Source organism: Lutjanus erythropterus, chromosome 22 (assembly GCF_056507025.1).
Source record: "Lutjanus erythropterus isolate fLutEry1 chromosome 22, fLutEry1.hap2, whole genome shotgun sequence".
In the NCBI taxonomy this organism is placed as follows: domain Eukaryota; kingdom Metazoa; phylum Chordata; class Actinopteri; order Lutjaniformes; family Lutjanidae; genus Lutjanus; species Lutjanus erythropterus.
The window spans coordinates 9515493-9531498 of record NC_139338.1 but is presented as its reverse complement, the minus strand read 5'-3'; the positions used below and the strand labels follow the sequence as shown (position 1 = coordinate 9531498).

The window sequence follows — 16006 nt, the reverse complement described above, 5'->3', positions numbered from 1 at the left end:
AACCTGAAAATATAAATGAAATGTAGGTGGCAGATTTAATGTCATTAATTAATGCTGGGGCTAACTAATTTACCTACAAAGTAAGACAAATGTATTGCTGATTTGGCAGCAGCCACCACGGCTAAATGCTAGGCTAGTATGCTAAAATAACTAACACAGACTATTGAGGGAAATTAAAGCATGTTTTTTTTTTCTAGCAACACAAAGTCAATACATTTTTGCCACAAAAAGTTGCAGTGTGGTTTTAGATACCATTTTCTGATGTATGATGTTTGAGGACCAACCACAACAAGCTAACACAAGCTAATCTAGTGCAAAAAAAAAAATCCTCTGGAGACATCCAGATATATTTTAGGATATAATACTTCATAGCATTGGGAAAACTGAGAGTGTAAATAATAATAATATAAATAAATGAATAAATAATTAAGTCTGGATTCAAGTATTTGGTTCACTAGCTAAATGGAGGAACCTGATCAAAACATAAATAAGAACATAAACCACACATTTTATTTAATTTATCTATGATGTTTGAAGACTAAGTAGCTTGTTGAAAAAGCAATGGTAGTCCTATGGCTAACTACGTAGCAACCACAATGAGCTAACAAAAGCTAATGCAGTGCATAGAAGCAAGTTCTTTAAAAGTCATGTAGTACATTTTAAGGAATACATATTAGCAATACATATTATTATTATATAGAACATGCTGTGTGTAATGAAGTGACAGGGAATGTCCACAAATGTTGTGGAAATGAAGATTTTGCAAAATCTGCTAAAATAAAATTAGCTAAATCGCTAAACTAAATTAATAAGTATGCCAAGATTTATTTAATTTCATTTATAAGGGACCACATACAATAATGAACAAAAATTATACCATTTGATACCATTTGCACCAGAATTAGAAAAATGCTAGTTTTCATCTGCCCTCACCTGGGAGGTCAAGTTTTGTCTGCCAGTCTGGTGTAAATAGCCACATTGGATATTTACACCTTGCTGCAAATAGCATTGATGGCTCTGGACACCAGGGTGAAATGCTCAGCTATATACACCGTGGTGTAAATAGCCACATCAGCTATTCCACACTGCGTGCAAATAGCCATCTTGGATGTTCCACCCTGCGTGCAAGTAGCATCTGCTGAGTTAGTAGTTAGCTACAGATTTGAGTGGTTTACAGGAGTTTTTCTTAAATTTGACTCTAAAGCTCCCCATAGAACTACAACACTTCATGTTGTCATTAGGTTACTGCCAAAAGGTAGTGCAGTGAAAGTGTACACAACTATCTCTCATAGAGGACATATGTACACTATAGATAGTCTGTATTTTTTAGCCAATACCAGAGCGCTATTATAATTGTGTCCTCCTCTTTTACTATTTGTATTTTGTTTTTTTACTTACAGTTAGGTGAGTTTTTGTGCCGTGGCTCTGCACCGAGGCTTATTTCAGCCACAGATTATTTCTGAATTATTATCTAACTCTGATATTCTTAATATTGTCTGACATCAAAGGATCCATATTTTTAGCATTACACGTAAACATGTTTGACCCTTATTTATCCCGGTTAACACGGATACTGCCACCTCATTGCATCCTTTTGCACTCTCTGTGTAACCCAATGATTTACAGTATGACTCAGACTCACCTCCCTTTGCTGTTTCGCATGCACACACACAAAAACAGGCTTGCGACAGCGTACAGCTCCGCTCAGAACCTCCATGACACCCACACGGAGCATAACTACTCATTTCTTACATCTCACTTATCGCCCGGCCTCAAACACTTCCTCTGGGAGTCGGACAGCTGTTATCTTTGGCCGCCAATGTCACTGTCACACAAGTAATAGGAACCTTGTGCTCGCTTTCAGGCCCTCTCCCCCCTTCAGCCCCCCCCCCCCACCCGTCAAACAGAGGAAGTTTTCACAGAGAGCAATCAATATAAAATGAAACCCTGTCTAGCTTGTCAGATTCCCATTTCTTCCCTTTCCTCCTAGTCCTCTATATTCAGATAGCGGCACGAGCGCTGCCGATAAGCAGGGAAGGCCTAGGTTATCTGACGCACAGCTTACAGCCTGTCAAGCTCTGACCCTCAGCTTGTCAACAGACGTCCTGAGAAAGTGTCAGGGAATGGGATACAGGTGTTTCACAACCACAGGAGCTAGTGGATGAGCAGATAAGGAATTCAGATATTCTACTAGGTTTCTACTTTTTTTTCATAGTATTTGCTTCCTGGCCACGGTAGAAATCATAGCTGGGCCACATTATAGCCAGCTGCTGTTTTAAATGGTTATTTCCAAAGGTTGATTAAAGTTGATTGAGTATAAACTTTAAAGAACAGTTCTAAGAGTAGTGCTGTCACAACACCAGAATTTGATTCTTTGATACAATACAACTATTAAAAAAAAGATACTCAGTACCATGGCAAAAAGAAAAAAGTCCTTGGCACTCAATATCCAACTTGCACACAATGCCGGTACAGAAAAACCAGCATACAACAATGCATAAAAGCCAGCCAACAGTGCACATATACACTTCAGTAAAACTACAATAAAAAATCTGTATATAAAAGTTTAAAATTCTGTATTTAAGTGACCCCATTGGACAAAACTTAATTTAATTCATGGCCTGACTAATAATGGCATGGCATAATAAACAGCAGAATCATCAGCATACATTCTTACACCTGCATTTTTAACAGCAGAGGGCAAATCTTTAGTGCAATAGAAAACAGGAGTGGCCCCAGACAACTTCCTTGAGGTACACCACATATGAAACAAATATTATTTGATAGACTACCTCTGTGTTCTAGAGGAAAGATAATGCTTCATCAGTGTAGTTGCTGATGGATGAAAACCCATAACATTTTAAGCTTTTCAGTTAAATGAGTGAAAGCGAACGTTAACTCCTCTCACTATTATTGACTAATCGGTCTCTATTAACCAATCACCAGTCATCTATAGAAGTACTGTATAGGTTGCCTAACCCTTTCTTTGTGCATGTTGATATTGTATTGTAGTAAAGGATTTAAACACATGAAATTGAAAAAAGTATTTAAGTATTAATATTACAACTTCAAGTAAGAGAACTCTAAAATTTTGGTACTGTACCTAAAATGTGTCCCTTTTCTAGCTTCTACAAATAATTTCATGTTTAAATGTATCTGGGCTGCACTGGAATACTCCTAACTGGCTACATCATTGACTTTCTATCAATATTGAATCAAGCTGCCATCTGCACTGAATGCACCAGCTGTACGTCCGTCTCTCGTGGCTGACTTGTGAGAGCAGCGAGGCCGGGGCGGGCAGCAGTGCAGCCCAGGTCGCGAGGTCATGGCTGCGGTATGCTCTCTCCAGGGCCGGAGAGAGGTGCTGCTTTGCCAAAACCCCTCCGAGATCCGGTCTGCCGGCCTCAGCCATCTGCACAGAGCCCAAAGGAGGAAGCAACAAGGGGAGCAGAAGGGAGGAGGAGGAGGAGGAGGAGGAGGAGGAAGAAGGGGGCCCAAACAAACGTGTCCCACAACGCACTTTGGCAGGAAGCAATCCAGCGTGGGCTCTGTTTCAGCACAGGAAACTTCCTGCGGCAGGGTTAGAGAGTGACGCCGGGAGGTTTATTAACAGACAGCAGCAAGGAGGCACAGATGAGAAAAGGAAGAGTGGAAACTGAAAGGAAAGAGTGATGAGAGCAGTAGCGGATAGTGTGTGATGACGGCGGGGAAAAAATGAAGCCAGATGAGGTAAAATAGCAGGACTAAACAAAGAAACGCAAAAAGAGGAAGGAAAGGCAAACAGGAAGGGAAACAGATACTAAACCAGCACTCAAATCGTGGGACATCGTGCTGAGCCCCTGAATTCCTGCTCGTATCTGATTCTGACTATTCTGGGATGTAACCAATATATGAAGCAAAGCCTGCGAGCTAGTTCAGGCAGTCAACTAGCTTGCTGACATTCCTGCTGCCACACAGCTCACCTGAAAGCTGTGCTGCTGACGCTGCTAGAGCCGCTCATTCAGCATTTTCAAAAGCTCAACTCCACCCCAGCATCCACCTGTAGGCTCCACGTCTACTTTGCCTTATTGTCAATTCCCGCTCCCTGCTGTGCTGAGCTTGGAACTTCCTTGTAAGGTTGTGAAAAGTGTCAGTACTTCAATACCACATATTTAAGTATTTCATCATATCAAAAGTGCCAAAGCTATAAAAATGAAAAGATCTAAGTGCTCATTCAAGACCTGAGTCACTGAAAGCCAAATTTCAAAATCTCAGGCACGAAAATAAAGCCTAAACTTAATGTCTGTACCAGCACTTTGTGCAGGTTGTTAATTAAAAAAAGACAAATGTTTTATTTTGCATGCCTAAAGACTCTTTTTGAAATAGGTATTGAGTGTTGTTTTTTAAATATATACTAGTATCATATCAAAGTTTAAAATTCTGGTATTGTGACAACCATACTTCCTTTTGGGGAGTCACAAGGTCAGAACCAAGACGCCAAATATCAGTGTTGCATTCACTCGATAATTAATGCCACATGATTTGGCTGATTGATCTAAGATTCTGCATTAATTGCCAGTTCAAAATTGGAACACCAAATTTATAATAACTTTTTATAAAAAACAGAAAGAGCTTTTGATTCTTGAAGGTAGACTCGCTTTTAAGTCCAATCTACAGTCCGTGGTCTGATGGTCTGGTCCGAGTGTCAAGTTAAGTCTTCAGGCGATTAAATCTCAAGGTTGATTTCTCAAGTCAAAGTCTTCAGCTTTGCCTGAAATCACTTAAATCACTCACAAGCCAAGTCAAGTCTTAAAGCAGTAAAGCATCAAGGTAGATGAGTCCAAGTCAAGTCACAGGTCCTGATTTTTATGATCCAAGTCTGATTCAAAGTCCAAGTCTCGAGTCTAAAGCTTTGACTGAAATCAAAGTTCTTTGTATTTCATTTATGTCTGTTACAAGTCATGTCAAGTCTTCAGGCAGTCTCAAGGCAGATGAGTTCAAGTCATGTTGCAAGTCCTGATTTTCATAATGCAATTCAGACTTTAGCCCAAGTCTCAAGTCTGCAGTTTTGCCTAAAATCAAAGTTCTTCATACTTTGCTTACTTCACTCAGGCTTCAAGCCTTCAGGCAGTGAAGTACCGTTGCAGATTGGTCGCAGTCAAGTCACAAGTCCTCAATTTCATGAACCAAGTCTGATTCAAGTTAAAGTCTCGGGTCTGTGGTTTCCTCGTACATGGCTCACGTCACTTACGAGTCAATGTGTGAGTATGATGTTTACAATAAAGCAAACAGGACACAGCACAGCACTTTGTCTGACTTACAAAATACCATCGAAATTCAGGAAAATGTGCCCAAAATAGATTAATTCAAGGGAGGAAATGTGTCAAAGACACAAGTAATTAGTGACTCAAAGTTTCTATTGGAGACAAAATTGATAGCAGAATCAAAATCAGACTGTCACGGTGAATCTTTATTTAACCCTGCGCCCACATCTAATACGAAGATAAAGTGACTCAGGTGGATTATTGTAGTGTACCCGTTAATCTGTCTTTGCACCCAGTTTCAGTTCATCTGAATCTTTAGCTGGTGAATGAAATCATGTGTCTCTCTTATTACAACTACAGATGAAGTCACTCATTTTTCTCTCTCCCCATTGACGTCTCTCAGTCCACTGTGCTAAGACTGATCAGCAAGCTGCCAAAACTCCAACAGCTTTAGGTGAATCACAAGGACATAGTTTCAGTCTTGTAACACTGATCTTTTCTGATCTCAGTTTTAAAACCTGAGTCATATTGAAGTTGCAAGTTTCAGGATCTTACTTTGTATCTCATATCCATCTGATCTAGACAGGAACCGATTCTAAACACGATGGGAACGTTTCTGTTGCAGTGCAGCTGGTGAGACACAAACATCCTTTGCTTACGTAGAGGTGGAAAGAAAATGGACGGCACGGGCAGCGAGTGAGAACACCTTCGACCCTGACACTCTGTTCCTTCAACACTTTCACACACTTTGTTGAGCCGATGTCCTCTCCGGTCGTTTTCTGTCAGAGAATCTGTTACAGATTTGTTGCAGGTTTACAGGAAGAAAATCAATTTCAGTCTTCCTTGTCATCAGTCTTAGCATGTGTTGAATGCATCTCAGGTTTACAGTGCTCATGAGTGTGTATTCATATGTGTGTGTGCGTGCGTTTCCAACTATGTGTGTGTTTACATTGAATAAAACCCTCAAGCACGACAGCAGCAGGATCCCAAACCCTTGACTAAACCGTGGGCTCCTAATCCTCTCTGATGACACATAATTTTCACTCTGTGGTTTCTCAGGCCCCCGCTCATGCTCGCTAACACACATACACACACGGAGCGCACAAGTTGCCAAGGCAACTCATAAGCGCTTGGGATGAATGAAGGGAAGAGGAGGATGAGATCACTGGTATCTTGTTTCGTTGTTGCGGTACAGAAGCCCTCAACTTCCCCTCACAGCCAGACGAGTTAATGAGGTCCGTCCTGCTGTGAAGCTTAAAGGTCCCGTCCAGAATCACAGTTTAGCTCTGCGCGTCTCACCAGCACTCACACCACTGCCATAAAGCTGCTTATGTTTCTCTCACCCAACTGAAAACTACAACAGCGACTGCCTCCTCATACTTGGAATGACAAGTCCACAAAAATGGCTTTCAATTGTAAGCGCAACCTCTTGTGGCAGTTTTAAAAGGTCCTCAGTTTGGGGGCAAATGAGCTAACAGCTGTGTCCAAGCTCAACAAAGACGAACACACTTGGTTCAATTCTTTCTGTCTGTTTCTGATTGGGAACTGACCTATCTGACCTGTATCTACTCATCCAAGTCTTTTTTTGTGGTGTTAATAAACACCACTGTCCCACAATGCAACACTGAATGAAAATGTAGGACCTACTCACAGCTGATCAAAGTGAAACAAATTTGTTGTGGTGTTGTTGTTAAGGAAGCAGCTAATGATTATTTTAATTGTCCAATTAGCCATAAAGTAACTGCTGTCCACCCAGACTTAAGTTCCCCGAGATCAGTGATTCCCAATCTTTTTTTTTTTCCTTGGCGCTCCCTATACTCGTATCAAATAAAAGCCCCAGTGTTATTCTTTTGGCCTGTCAGATTTGGGCCATCATGGAGCTAAAACAATTTGACACCAGCAAGTATGTAGTGAAGAATTTGGATACATTTTAGGCTAAGCTAGCATTACAATGTTAGCATTAACAGTGTTGTCGCTTGCTAACCTAGCAAATAGCTAACAAATATATTTAACTAGGTACTGTTAGCTTTAAAGCATTAGTATAGGAAATAATTGGGACACAACTTAGAATAAGTTAGGACTGCAATTGTATCATTAACATCAGTGTTTCTCTAGTTAACTACATAGCAAAATTGATTTTATAGCTTGATAGTAATAGAAAATTGGGACACAACTTCGTAGTAAAGCTAAAGACAAACACTTTGCACTGTCATGTCTCCATTTGGACACAAATCTGCCCCCCTACCAGCCTCTTTTCTTTCTCTGTGGACCTCCCTGAATGGATCTACTGCCATGCAACAGGCTGTTCTCAAGTAGCTCACCCAGCTTGGTGGATATCAAGCCATTAAATTAGTCATTAAATTTTTCACTAGAACTGGTAGTAAAGTCTGAGTGACCAAGATCTCTGTTCCTGGTTCAAGCAAATGAATAAAAGGGATCTAAGAAAATATCAAAAATGCATTGTAGGGAATGAATGTTAATTTAACATATATCTCCTGTTGTTATTTTGTAGCGTAACAAAGGTGATGTTTATTCATTTCTAATCATTTCAAATCAGTTGCTGATTGAATGTGCAAGTTAACCACCACACTGGATTAGTTTTATAGCATTTTATAAGAGATAATTGGAACACAGCATAGTAGAAGCTTGTAATACAATGTTAGCAAGCAACCTGAGCTGACTCCTCTCAAGACAGGCTGTTGTTCTCTGACACTAGCCTACTTTGGAGATATTTAGCCGTGAAATTAGGCATTAAAGATTTCAGTATCACTGGGTGATGAATGAGACAAGACTAAATTAAAATCTACATGTGAAGATGTCACTTTCAGGTACGTTTTCAATAAGCAAATGAATCATGGGACTCTAAAAATATATCAAAAGATGTACTGAGAGGAATAAATGTTCATTTAAGTTCTGTTCCCTGCTGTTTTTGTAGTGTGACAAAGGTTGTGCATATTCATATCTAATCATTTCGCAACAGCTGGTGATTGAATGTGTTCAGCTTTTCTTGTGCGTCACATTTCTGAGTGTTTCCTTTGTCTTTATTTGCAAAACTGGAACAAAACTGCACACATGCTGTATTTTGAGTCATAGTGGAATCTGAAAGTCTCAGATATTGTTTTCTGTTAGAAACTCCTGACAGTCTAAATATAGGACACACAAAGGCACGACTGATGCACATAAAAAAAAATCTCAGACAGAGGATTTCTAGCTTGAACTGAACGAACTTTAACCAAATAAACAGGAAAAAAAGCAGAGCTGCATCAGTGAAGCCGGGACTTTGCTCTCCAAACTCAAAGCTCCTTAGTCACCCAGTTCCTCAGTAAATGTTTGCCTTTTCTCTCGAAGCAGAAGTAGGCGGATATTGGTCTTGCTATCTCAATAGAGAAAAGATTTTTCTTTCTCCAGACAGAGGAGGAGGAGGAGGAAGAAGGAAGGAGGAAGGAGGAGGAGAAGGAGGAGGAGGAGGTTCTGTCCGTGACCTTCTGACACCCTGACTCAGGGACATGTGGGCATGAGAGCAACACATTTCCATAGTTAATCCTCGCGCGCTATTCATCTCCCCTCGCTTTGTGTGTCTCTCTGTACATTGATTCCCTGTTTGGTGGGTGCGGCAGGGGAAAATCCACCTCCACACACACACAAACACGCGCACTTTTACTTTTCACTCAAGAGAACCTCCCCCCCTTCTCTCATATTCATCCTCTGCTTCCTCCACCGGCATGCACGTGCCTGTCCCCGTCCGGCAAATCTGGACTTCATCCAGTCAAAACAAACATAAAACAGATCATCAATCACACGGAACTTTTATGGCCAGGAAGTAGTGTGACCTGTTTTTGATAGCTTGTTGTTGAGCGCAGGAGCAAGCCGGCTCTTGTAGGTTAGTTCCTGAATCCAGCGTCAACTGCCACTCTTCCTTTTGTTCAGGAGCCAATTTTTTTTCCTCTTTTTTTGGGGGGGAAAATGCAGAAGCTTCAAAGACGTTTGTTAGCTAAATCAAACGGCCCGTGCTTGTCTGAAACCCACACACCCTGTAAGCTCTGTATACTCTTTTGTTTTTTTTCCATGTGGAGAATATGAAGTCAGCATTTTGTGCAGTGAAACACTTAGGTGATCACTTGCAAAGCTTCCATGGAGTTTTTCACTGGTTATGAAACTCTATTCGACCTACATAAGCAAACGCGACCATTTGCGAGAAGATTTGCTATTTCTACGTCGTTATTCTTAGCCTGGCTTTCACCAACACTGATTCATTTTTAAACCCAACTAATTCATGGTTACAACGGCTGCATTTTTGAGATGAATTAAGCAAAAATAATTAAGTTCCTCAAGGAAAGTTATGGGACAGATTGAGTTTTATGATGAGTCTCTTCTTTCACTCAGGGTGATAAGTTAAAACAGTCTGCCAGTTGCTGCCTCAGGCTCTTTTTCCTTCCTTTTTTTTTTTTTTTAATCTTATTGAATATTGTCATATTACTCAATTAATTTGGCCAACAAGCTAACTAGGCTACCAAACAAACAAGGTACCATTTTATTATTTTTTTTTAGCTAGCTAGCACACAATGTAGCCTTTTTTTTTAAAAAAAACTTGAATTAGCTAGCAAATGATGTAATGGTATACGGAATGCAGCGCAGCCAGAAGTAAATTTTTTAAAGTTTCCTCCCTTTTTTATACTCATTAGGTCCCAACAGCACACATTTATTATTCATTTATTTTAATGTGGGTAAGCCAGCACCTCCATATCGATTAAACTCTTTTAATTCTGGTTTACATCAATAAAGTGGATTTACTAAACAGAGAAGAGTTATTCATAGGGAAGCGGAACTCTACTTAATTTCAAATCTGGATTTGCCTAATTCAAACCAGGTTTTGCTAAACTCTGATTTAAAAGTAATGTTAGATTAAATTCATCTTTGTTGGTGCAACCCAGTCTTAATGTCTGCCACTGGGTCAGATTCTCTGAGAAATCAGATAAAATGAGCCCATGTTTACGTTTTTCTAAGCAAAGTTACAGTAAGTAGTATGTTAGCCAGTTAAAAAGAAGCAGGAGGAGATTTTTATTTAGATTGTTTTATTTTTGACATATTTGCGGTTGTTATGGTGGAAACACTACCGTACTACCTCTGTTTCTGAACTCTAATCTCAGGTTACATACGTCTGAGGAGTTCTTTTTTATGTCCGTAAATAAACAACATGAACAATTTTATGTAGCCAAAGTATGTTTTCTTTCACTTTCCTGACTTTTATCCATTGTCCATTGACCATTGGGAACCACCGATTATTGATAGAGATTGAGAGTTGATTGAGAGTTAAAAGAGTTTCAGTGAAGGTTGAAGTGCAAATGCATCAAAGCCTCATTTTGGAATGTCGTCACCATCTATATTGACAGAGCTGTAATGATTAGTTGATCAAAATTAGTTGCTAACTATTTTGATAATTGATTAATTGACATTTTTCAAGCGAAAATGTCAAATATTTGCTGATTCCAGCTTCCTTAATGTAAGAGTTTGCTACTTTTTCTTTGCCATTTATGACAGTAAATGAAGAGTCTTTGGGTTTTGGACTGTTGGTTGGACAAGAGGAGCAATCTGAAGACATCACTGTGGGCTCTGGGAAACTGTGATGAGCAGTCTTCATAATTTTTTAATATTTCATAGACTGAACCATTAGTCGTGAAAATAACTGGCAGATTAACCAATAATGTAAATAATCGTTATTCGCACCCGTTTGTAAGTGTTCAATTTTGCAGGGTTTCAACTGCATTTTCCAAAAACGCTTGTCAATTAAAGGGGAAGTCCACTGGTTTTACAAGTCAGTCGATTTCGTAGTGAGTTCTATAGAAGGTGTGAAAACAGTTGTCTATTCTGTGGCATGTGTTGAATAATCTCATAACAGGCTTGGAACCTTCAACAGAAATGCACCGTAAAAGACAAAAAAAGTCCATCCCGATTCCAAACTACACACTAATTCATAGTCTGCAGTCTGTTCATTCTGGAATATAACAGTATAAAAAATACTTAGTTCATTGTCCCACCATGCAATAGTTGAAGAAAATATACCAGCTAATAATAACGTGGCTGCAAAGCCTTTCAATAAATTGCAGCTAGTGAGGAGACAAGTCCAGGAAGACCGTGGAAAACTAAAATATATTAAATATATTAAAGTAGTAAATCTTCAGGGGGTCTTGGTAGCCCAGAGATTAAGATACATACTACATGATTACAGCGTCCCTCATTTACATAGTCCAGCTGGGGACATTTGTTGAATGTCATCCCCCTCTCTCAACCTGTTTCCTGTCTGTCTACACGATCTCTATCGAATGCATTTTCTTAGTGAAGTCAAACTGGCATTGTTATTCCAAAGTCACAGTTTAATATTAAATGTATCGCCACTGTATAACAGCATGTTTAAATGCTGATTTAAACTGTGTTATAAATATAAATATATCACATATTAGTAATATTCAGTAAGGAACTGAGGCACAGATAAAAAGTTTGATTGATATGTGTGTTGCATTATGGGAGGATCCAGTGGTTTTGGATCTTGGACGAGGGATGTTAATGATTAATCGCCATTAAGCATGTAACTGATTAAAAATAAATAATTTGCCAATTAATCAATAGTCTAGAAATAGCAGTAATTGCACCTCATTTGACATTGTTTTGTCAAGAGTCATTTGTTGGATAAGGAAACCTTAACTTTGACTTAAGATGAGAAAAAAATGAAAATGAATGCCTTTTGTATCTCATTAATTATTGATGATTGATCGATTGTGAGCATTTTCAACTATCAATTAAGGAAAATGCACAAAATTTGCTACTGAGTTTTCATAACAAGACCTAAAAATCAGTTTATCTCAGCCCCTGGTGTTTTAGTTTTGAGCATTTTGTTTTTAGTGTCTTGCACGTCTCCCAACTTAATGATTAATTATTAATCACCATTAAGAATGTAACCGATTAAAAATTTAGTAATGGACAATGGTCTAGAGATGGCAGAGGCATTTGCTGAATGAGGAAACTTACTTAAAAGGAGACAAAAAGGAGAGAAAATGAAAATGAAAAGCATGTGTTTTGTATCTTATTGATTAATGTATTGTCAGCATTTTTAACTACCAATAAAAAACACACACAAAATTTGCATCCTGATTTTTCACCTCTGAACTTGAAGTTAGTGTATCTCCCCATGGTGATTTAGTTTTGAGCATTTTTAATCTCTCTCTTGCACGTTCCTCAACTTCATGAAAGTGCAAGACTAAATCTCGGGAGTGTCCCTTAAAAGCAGTGTTTTCCGCCGTCTGCCTTAAGTTCACATCTCTGTCTGCTGGTCTGCTGAATACCCCGCATTTCTTCTTTTTTTCTCTTCCACACATACCGGAGATAGAAAACACATCACGTCCTGTGTGGCAGAAAGTACCAAACCAACTGCTTGAAGAGCTAATGGAAAAGATTTTATGAACTGGTTATTTATCAAGAGAAAGAGCATTTGTGCTTTTGTTACTTTTCCTGTTAAATCTTGAAACCAACGCGCCATCAATCACTAATAACAGTGTGTGTTCATTGTGACATTCAGAATAAAGCAAACCCCCTCTGTCAGAAACGCCATGTGGAGTGTGTCGCGAACAGGAAGAGAAGGGGGCTGCGCTCAGCTCGCTCGCTGGCATGTGAGAACAGTTTCCCTTTCAGAGGAGAAAAGAGAGCCAGTTAAAACACACACACACATGCACGCACACACACACACACACACACACACACACACATACACAACAACAACAACAACATTTATTCAGGAAGCGCCGTCTGCCCACTCAGGAAATTCCTGAGGACAAGAGCTGCTTCCAGGGGCAGGAAATTTCCCCTCAGAAAGACCAAACACACACACACACACACACACAGGACATACAACACACACACACGCTTTATAACACCAATTCCCCCACACAGAAAAATGGGTAATATACCACAAAGAAAGAGTCCAAAGGAAGCTGGTGAGCGGGTTTGCAGTCATGTACGGTAACACACACACACAAACTTACTCATAGACACACGCACACACACACACACAGTATACACCTACTCTACCTCTGGCGAGCCTTGCACAAAGACACAAGATTCACTCACAGTCATCCACCCACTCGTACAAGCATGCATAGTGCAAACCCAGCTGTGAGCGCGCACACACACACACACACACACACACACACACACACATGCACCAAGGAAACCAGCCAGTCTTGTTTCCATGGACATAGATTTTTTAATCATCCAGTGAGATATTTCTACTCCCGCAGCCACTGTTCTTTGTATTTCCTGCATGTTTATTGTAAAATAATGCTGGAGCGCCTTGTGTTTTAGGACTTTAAATAATTCAGTGTTTTCCCAGTCGCTGACGAGCTCCCTGTTGTTGCGTCATGCTCCCATGTACGTGGGCGCCATGTCGAGCGACGTTGCCTGGTTTGCGACTGGATTAAAACCCGACAAATCCAGTTCACTGGTTAATGTCAGCGCTGCTTTATTGCGAGTGGCAGCGAAAAACCTCCCAGGCCTTTCGGTACCTGTCTCGGCACAGATCAACAAGTAAAACGTTACGAGTAGTTGACAGCAGTCCTCCGCTAGCTGTTTAAAGCTCTTCATTTGTCTACTGACAGACTAATAATCATGGTTAAACCTAAATATTTTTTGTTTTCACTTGCCAAGTGGATCCGAAAACTAGGTACCCAAGGACAATTTTTACGTGCCCCTGTACGGATTGTTTTATTTATTAGCGGTTACCAAATAAGAACAAAAAATTGCCATGTTTAATGCAGGGCTGCAATGTTTATAAAACGTTAGAAAATAGTCAATAATGTCAAAGATGATGTCCTTAAATGCCTCGTCTAAAACCCAAAGATATTCAGTTTAATATGATAATAAATGGGCAGTAAAGCAGTAAATCTCCATATTTGAGAGGCTTTGCCATTTGCACAAAAATAAATACTGTAACAATTAATCAACTGTCAAAATATATATTTAATTATTTTTTACAACATGCCCCGCCAGGCAAGAGAGTTGCCAGATTTACTCGCGCAACATGACATTTGACAAGCTGGAAAGACTTACTGTTGAGTCCTAATGCTGCCGGATGATTCCTTTAATGACCCATTTAACGTGGGAGTTTTTTTTTTTTTTTTTAAGCCACACTGGAATAAAAAAAACATTTTATTATAAATGTGTTATTCATGTGTTGGCTCTATCTATCTTTTTTTTCCACTTAAGCTGTAAAGTTGATGTGTGCCTAAATGAAACTATGAAAAGTCCACGCTCTTTGTTCAAATCGTTTTCTTAAAAATGTTGCACTCAAGGAAATAGAGAAACAGAATAAAGGAAGAGATCATCATTCTGGGAAACCATTCTTACAGATGTGTGAACAGTGCGTAGCAGAACGTCTTGCTTTTCATTTTGTTCACAGGTTGTAGCGGCCATACAGCCACGCTTCGGCTAGAGGTATTACGTCTCACTTTCTTTCTTTTTGTGTGTGTGTGTGGCACACGCAACTCTCAGTGAAAATACACAGTGAAGACGACCTGTTGACAGTAATATCAACATCATACCAGCAACTCCAGATTCAGTGTCTATATCTATATATATCTATATATAGAATGTATCTGTATAATGGATGCCGGGCAGTATTTTTCTGGTGCACTCTTTTTCTTTCTCCCTCCCTCACTCTCTCTCTGCATGAGAAAAAAAATCACATTGCTTTCTGGTTATAGCACTTTTCTTTTCTTCAAAACTCTCCGGTAAATTCAAGGTATAAAGACAGGTTTTGCAGTAGCAGCGCCGCGGCAGAAACGCTGCCTGTGTGGCCTCATGGGTATGTGAGCCAGAGCAGTTCAACGAGGTAACCGTCACGCTCGCGTGCACGCAGCCAGCGTGGCTTCTGCGCTAGACGAGAAGATCAGTGACACTCTCATATCTGTACAGTAAATATGAAGATACAGTCAGGAGACAGTTAGCTTAGCTTAGCATTAAGACTAGAAGCAAAGGGAAATGGCAAGCATGGCTCTGTAATTAACACGTTACTTCTTTTTTTGTTTCATTTCAACAAAAAGTGTAAAAATGACATTTTCTGGTATTAATTGGGTGCTCAGCTATTTCTTGCTGAAGTCTTGTTTTTACCGTGAGGTTACCAGGCAACTAGCACAGACTCTGGGAAGTGTATTCTCCAGGCTCCATAGCCTGATTACTAACTGACAAAACTGACTAGCAGGCACAGACCTCAGTTGTTTTATCTTAACTAGTCAGAATCCGGAGCTGTCTGAGGTTGTTATTGTCGCTTATTAAATATTACACAATGGAAATATTATTCATTATTCAGCTACTGTCAATGACAATGTTTTATTGTTTCATGTTTGCACCCCCACATCTTGATTCAGCATCACAATGTGGAAGTACAGTACTCTTGAAATGGAATTTAGCTGTGACTTTAATGTCACTTAACATGTTGTTTTCTTTATAAACTAGATGTACTGATGAAATATTAAATAAAACATTAATATCATGTAAATAATACATATATGATAATAATCCAGCACCTCTTGAACATACTGGCTCTTAAATCACTTACAGTCGTGGCTGCAGACTCACACAATTAACACTCACACAAAAAACAAAGAAGTTAAAGAATAATTTGACTATAGCATTATTTTTGTTTTTCAAAATAATTCAAAAAATCTAAATGTTGTATAGATAGCTTGGTAATATCATGATAATACCATGAACTTTCC

The 16006-nt window shown here is 39.4% G+C and overlaps 1 protein-coding gene across 3 annotated transcripts in view; it reads right to left on the bottom strand.

The window, feature by feature from the left end:
* Positions 1-16006, bottom strand: part of etv6 (ETS variant transcription factor 6) — a 41935-nt gene that overhangs the window by 14244 nt on the left and 11685 nt on the right. The window lies entirely within an intron of this gene.